Genomic DNA, 7,398 nt, shown 5'->3' on the forward strand with positions numbered 1-7,398 from the left:
TACAACTAACGCAAATAGAATGCATATTTCAGCCTCAGCCTGCTGATGGCGCGGTTGTTACTGCTGGCTTGAAGCATAAATTAACCATTTCCGTGAAAACGTTTGCCTCGTCACCCCGATTTGCGATCTTCCGAAATCGTTTTATTACTGGATGCTAACTGCCGTGAGTTGGTTTTGACGTGTTGGACGGTAGATGCCGCGTGGTCTTGTGTCCGGCGGGGTTGTTGACGTGTGAGTGTGGAGAGAGAGTTACAGTAACTCGCTCCAACTGTCACTCAGACAGCAGAGTGATTAGATCTGTTGTCGGGGCACTTTTGCGTTCGGTATAAGTTCCGTCACTTTCGAGGGAAATCTTTAGTTCAGGTGATTTGCTTTTTGGCATTTAAAATCCCATTTCTGTACCAGTGTGCATACAGGGAAGGGATTTATCCTTCCAAACTATTTATTTTTAAGCCGCGAATGTCACTTGAAAAACCTTGCGAACGGACGCTATGTGCATGGGGCTGACACACAAATGTTTCTCAGTGTCAGTGCCAGTATTGCGAGAGAAACGAGCTGCACGCAAATGTGACAGTACCCTGGTGTGTTGTGTAACATGCCCGGAGAGTTTAATTCTCTCTCCGTCTCTCCTTCTCTCTCTCTCTCTCCCATTTTTTATTTGCACCAACAATCATTTCTGCCGTGTTAGGGCCTCTTTCTCGACTCTTTCCATTTGGCAATTCCTCCTCTGCACAGTGCACTAATACAAAGCACTCCCCGCCTTTTAACATTATCTTGGATTTAAAATGTGGTATCATAAGCGTGGAACCCTGCCTTGGAGTTTGCATATCTGAAGTTCTTTGGTGGGTCACTGAAGCGCTCAAAGGGAGATGAAGATTCGCAACTACTCTGACGTTTCAACTTGTTGTTAAATCTATCGTCCACGCTTTGCCTCCCTCCGCCCTTGAACCACTCGAACTGTCCACTCAGGCCGAGAGAGGGGGGGCCGGGGAAAACATCAAGCTGGTGAACTTAATTGGTCCGTGGAGGGCTCCGCCGAGAACACAGGGATGCGAGTGCCAACGGAGTGCACGCTCGTGGAAGACAAGGCGGCGGAGAACCGGGGCGAAATATGCCAATAAAGAAAAGGGAAAGTCTGGGAAGGGAGCAGTCAGAGGGAACGTGAAAAACAGAGGGGTGAAAGAAAAGGGAGGGAAATGACAGACAGGTGGAGGAAGTGACACGGAGCTCGTCAGCGAACTGGTGAAAAGACTGAGAGTAGAGGGTTCGGGGGGGGGGGAAGATTGAGAGATTGGGTTGAAATGAAAGCAGCTGTAAAGAGAACCGAGGGGAAATGAAAACGGATTGAATGGGGACACGAGAGGGGGAAACAAAAGGGGAGAGATGAGCGATGGCAATCGAGAGGATGCGTGCGGGGCGGGCGACTGATGAGAACGGAGAGGAGGGGAGGAAAAAGGCTTTCATGTCTTCTTTCTCCCGCGCCTCGATTGGAGGATGAATTATGGCTGTGCCAGGGAGCAGGAGAAGATGAACCTGACACTCATCCTGCATCCAGATTTCAGCCCTCCGCATCGCTCAGCCTCAAAACCCGCCGGAGCAGAGGGCATTGTTGAACGCTCACCGCCCCCCCCCCCCCCCCCCCTCGTCAAATTCATCTCTATCTTCTACCGCACAGGGGTTTTTTTTTTCCTCCGGATACACTTGGGCTTGGGCCCTGAAGTGCAACTCAACAAACACAACGGGGCCAAGTAGGAAAACACAATGGCAGGTGCCTCTGTTTTGTTGTGATCTGCTGTTATAATGGGCACTCGAGGGCCACTGCACACATCGGGTTGGAAATGGCTCAAAAACATGATATCAAATCAAATCAATTTTTCATCGCGCTGATTGAACGCACGACAAACACCTCTAATCAGCCCACCGCGCGTCCCTCGGCTGATTTCCTCCATTGTTCTGTTCTGTCGCCCCCGCCTGCCAATTGACGGCTCCATTTCTCCCAGGTCACGCATCGCGAGTGCTCATCCACGGCTGAGACTCCTGTGCAGCTCACCCACCACCTTTTTTATAAGACATCTGGTGGCGGAACGTGCGACCGACTGCAGCGAATCAAAGCGGGCGCTCCGTTGGCGTGGGTGTGAGTCGCTTCCCGAGTCCCCTTGATCATCGCAGACCCCTCGGCTCGCAGGCTCTGCTGAGCCCCGCACTAGTTTCAATTCGTTTTTTCATCCGGGCGCCCTTGCCCGTATTGTTTTCATCAACCAGGAGACACACGGAAGGAAGGCAGAAGGTGACACCCGGCTGCCGTGTGTCGCATCACTCGCCAGCTCTGAGGGATTCAGCCAAGGGAAAGCTTAACAGTAGAAGCGAGACTTGGCCGATGGGGGTTTGACCAGTGGCCATAAAGGAAAAAGAACAGAATCTCATGGCCTTGAGAAAGAAATTGTTTTTATTTTTTTGGGGCTTCGGTATTAGCTAAGGCCCTAAAAACATATCTCTGTCAATTTGCTGCTATTGAAACAGTGTATTGGACACTTGAGGTCGTGAATTGTCAAATAACGGCAACTGTTGACCCAAAACTGAACTAAGAGTAAAACTAAAAAAAGCCTTTCATTCATCAGGTGGCCAGAATCATGTCTTAAAGTGTAATTTAATGAATGTACCTGCTGGAAGTACAAATACCTATCCTGTAGCTTATTACATCCCATCTTTCTAATTGCTATGATGTTTGATCTGGCCGGTTTGTAATCACTTGCCAGTGGTGAGTGGCATTTTATGGTGAAGGGGCCTGGCCACTGCTAGCGACTGAGAACAGAATGAAGGAAGCCAGTGAAGGAGTGAAGCATTATTTTCTATTTGACTCCATTGAAATAGATCTTTCTACATGTTCTATCATTCCCTCGCCCGATGTCAGTGTGGCGCCCTTAAATCCCTTGAATAAAACAGAATGCTCCGTCCACAAATGGCTGAACATGATGAAATGTAAATTTGTAATCCAATTCATGCCAGTGGTTTTGATTTTATTGATTTGACCCTTGCACCACATATATATTTAGGTGAATATAATGTAGATGGGCTTGAATCTTGATCCGTCCACGTCCACGACTTGGAGAATGAGCAACCAGACAAACACACAAAAACCCTGTTCCTCAGTATTTCTTTATAATTGCCTCCTTCAACGAGTCCGGGGGAAATAAACAGGTAGTGAAGACTAACAATACGCTACAGCAGTTTAGATTTGTCCTTGACTGCTTTAGTGTGCACAATGTGAAGCAGCCAGTACATGAAATGGCCGCACAACTCGGAAAGGAAATAATGAGTCTCGAGAAAAAAGCAAGGAAGATGTCTGCTTGTCTTCTTTTTTTTTTTTTGCTTGGAAACAGCGGTACATACGTGAACACACACACACACACACACACACTCTGTGCACCCAGCCAGTCAGCGAGCCAACCGACGAGCTAGCAAGCTAACAAAGCCGAGGAGAGAGCGTGGGTTGTCATCCCTGCGTTTTCTCCGCAGCTCCACAGCCCCCTAAATTAAGCCCCTGGGAGTGACCAGAGAGGGAGAGGGATATGGAGAGGGGGTGGGAGAGAGGAAGGAGGAACGAGGGGTTGGGAGAGGAAGAGCAACGGAGCGCGTAACCGAGGCACAAGTGACGACGGGAAGAGAGGAGGAAGAGACGAAGCCTGGAGACCCAGCGGAGGCCCCCCGAAGACTGAAGAAGCGAAGGCGTGGGAGGCAGCAGCAGCAGCCCGCCCTCCCCTCCCCTCCCCTCCATCCTCTTTGCCATCTGTGCAACGCTGAAGGCTTTCATCATCGCTGATTTCTGTGCCGTGATCTTTTCTGATTTGAGATGCGTCGCCTCAGCGAGGGTGGATATTGTGGAGATCACACAGGCCGAGGCAGTGTCGTTTGTAATGCGTGCAAAGCCGCACAATAGCTTGGGGTAGAAAGTGGCAATGCTGTCAAAACAAAGAAATCAGGATCCCTTGATTTTCTCTATCTTTTTTCTCTTTTCCGGCTTTGATCGCGTGGAGAGAAAGGCGCTGACCCGAGTGTCAGGCGGCATCTCGTTTCTACATGCAAAGGCCACGATGTCAGCTGTCAGCTGCAGTCGGAGCAATAAATAAAACCCTAACTAATTGTCTCCCGGGAAACACCCGCCGCTCTTGCGTTTGCTCCTGAGCAAAAGAGGGCTCCCACACAGGGAGCGATTGGGTATTGTTAGGGAAGAAGAAGTCATCCGTCATCCGGCCATCAAGGGAGAGACACTGACAGCCTATATATTGGCTACCTCTGCCCCCCCCCCCCCCTGCCCCATCTCTCTCTCTTTCTCCATCCCTAGATAACACGGGATGGAACATCGTGACGAGCGGGCGCCGTGACTCAGCTCCGAAGCGCTGCCCGTCGCACCACTTTCATCAACACCTCTTTTTCTGGCCTCCTGACAGCTTATTCTTCTCTTTTTAGAACTTTCAATTCAAGGTTTCGAGCACTGACCACATCAAACCGATGGGCGCCCGATAACATGCTGCTCGCCCGCTTTGGAGTAATTGTTTCAAAAAGTAAAAAAATGGTGACCAGCTGGGAGAAATCTGTCCACATCTGCCTCGAAATAGCACTCTCGTGTAAGAGCTTGGCATCACACAAAAGTGTCGACACACAGTTGGCGAATGAAAATCCACCAAGTCCAGCTGTGACAAAGCAATCACAGTGGTTCAGCGAGATTTTTTGGAGTCGCTACAGTCTGAACAAAATTTGATTCCACTCTTGGAGGGCTCGATTGGAAGTTGGCCAAAGTGTTACTCATTTGAAACAAGTGAGTAACACTTTGCTACTCACTTGTTTGGACAAACGTTAACAGTTCTCAAACTAGACTCGTTCATGGGCTTTGTTGATATGAGGGCGGACCTCCCAGCATGCACCTGGGACACTGAATCTTGGAATTATCTCCATGCTTCCTCACGTTACATATTTAAATCAACCTACGGCCTTTAACTGGAGGTTACTTTATTATTTATACCTTTATTTGAATGATTCTATCCATAGAGAAGTCAAAGGCCCATTGGCACATTCATGAAACAGTGTGTCCCCGGTTTCAATCTGACTATATGTGTGTTACACGCCGTTGTGTTTGGGATTGTGCTTTACAGTGTTGTCTCTCTGTTGTCTATTGTGTCCACACAAACACCTTGAAATAAGTGGTGAGTGGTCGACATGAGTCCTCCCCTAAAACCTCCCGGGGGCTGGCTTACAGTACAGGTTATAAATCCCGCCTCCTCCGTGTTTGTGGATGGGACACGGGCCAAACTCCCTCTCCTTCACAAATGAATGCAATCACTTCTCTCTCTCTTTTTCGGGTTCTTGCTCCCAACTGGTGACAGCTATTCCCAGAGGCCTTCTCCCGTTTGCTCGCGTTTGTCAAACACAATCGGCCGACGCCGCTAACCAGGGCTGCGGTCAGACGCGCCTGTATCGACAAGGTAAAGGGAGAAGCCGCGGGCTGAAGATAGCACGGCTGGTTATAATATTAATTGAATACAGATGACAGTGAAGGAGAAGATGTCTTCTGCTATTACCACATTTTGAGAAAAAATGGCAATCCCAAATCCAATCCCCCTCTCCTTCCAAACAACCCGTGCAAACAGGAGGCGGCAGAACCGCGGCATCAAACATCAGGTCTTGGCGCTCCGCGTCCTCGCCGTCAGCGTTCGTACGCGGCTCCCCTCCCACTCCTGTCGCCTGCTGATATGAGTCACGAGCGGAGTCTCATCCCGTAGTGGAGTTGTTTTACCACTACGCCTCGTAGCTATCGCTTTGGAGGGCTTCCCGGCCTGACAGTGACTCAGAGCAAGGAGCTGGTTGAGAGCGTGAGCTTGGAACAAAGCCAGTGCTTCTTATTAATTTAATTATTTCGACTCATTGTCATAGAGATGGAGGAAAGCATTAGAGCGGGGGGGCAGAGATAACAGAGATCAGAGACGCGGAGAACAGAAGCTTGAAAATGTGACGGTTTTATGTTTGACTGGCAGGCGTGGATGGAATCTGCTCTTTTAAAACCTGTTAAACCAGTAGATTTAGTTTATTTTGTGTTTTTGTATAAAGCCAATGCTTCGGATTGTGTGTCTTTGCGTGCATTGCTTTCACATTTTGTGATTCACGAGGATGCATCCGGTCCCAAAACCCTCTATTGTCGACCTGCCGCCCCCTTCGCTCGCTGCAATTCCACTGCCCCCGAACACAAAGCAAGATAAAACCTCATAATCTCTTGTCCACGGCTGTCACCGCCGCTCAAAATGTGCAGGCATGTGGTTCGGCATGTGTGTGTGTGTGTGTGTGTGTACTCAGAGATGACGCGACAGTTCTTTGTTTGAGAACGGGCTAGAATGCACAGGGCATCTGTTGACCCAGCTGGCATTTGCTGAGCGGTTTGTAGTACGCCAGGATAACGTTTATCCAGCATGCATTTGGATTTTGGTGTGTGTTTGTTTGTGTGTGTGTGTGTGTGTGTGTGTGTGTGTTTTACGAGACAATCTCGGTGTGTGGGTTGTGCGTCCGTGCACTGAGTGCGTGGGGGGTCAAAGGTAAAGCCTGTAGCTCGGAACATTTTTCGGAAAGTTTCTCACTTTTCTCGTCAAACGGTATTTCTGAAACAAAAACCTTTCCTCCCTTTCCTTGGTCTGTATCTCCCGTGCATGAGCGCCTTGCAGCCCGAGGTGCCGAGCAACCGTTCAGCATGCTGTCGAAGAGCTAAATATAAGAGAGACAGCGAAAGAGGGAGGAAGAGTGGAGGGGGGGGGGGGGAGAAAAAAGAATCCTCCAGGCAATGAGGAGACGGGAAACTTTTCTTGGAGAGCAGTGGCAGCGATCAGAGGAAGCAGATTCATGACTTGTCAAACACACACAGACACAAACACACACAGACACACACACACACACACACAGATGGGAACACATGCTGTCGCCACCTTTAACAAAGAGGAACGAGGACACACGTGAACGACTTGTCATCCACGTAATTGGGGGAAATTATGTCAGCGGTTCTTGTTTCTCTTCCCTCCTTCAGTTTGTTGCGGTTGATGGCGACGGTGATTTGTTTTTTTCTCGAGCTGCCTCTGACTGTCGGGCCAAATCCAGAGGGGGGGGTCAGGGAAGCAAAACCTCCCCCCACCCACTCGCCCGACCACTCACCGTCACCTCCCCTCCCACGACCCTCGTCTTTAAGGGCCTATCGATTTGCCGGGGGCAATCAACTATTGACAACTTAGTGGAAAAATCCAAAACACATCCATCTGAAAGACTCCAGAAACCGAGATAGAAAAATAAGCACAACCTTCTTTTTTTTTTTGCCGCAACCTTGGTGCCGTTCACGTCGGGTTTTCAACTGGAATTTCGGCATCG

This window comes from Platichthys flesus, chromosome 22 (genome assembly GCF_949316205.1).
Source record: "Platichthys flesus chromosome 22, fPlaFle2.1, whole genome shotgun sequence".
NCBI classification, from domain to species: Eukaryota; Metazoa; Chordata; class Actinopteri; order Pleuronectiformes; family Pleuronectidae; genus Platichthys; species Platichthys flesus.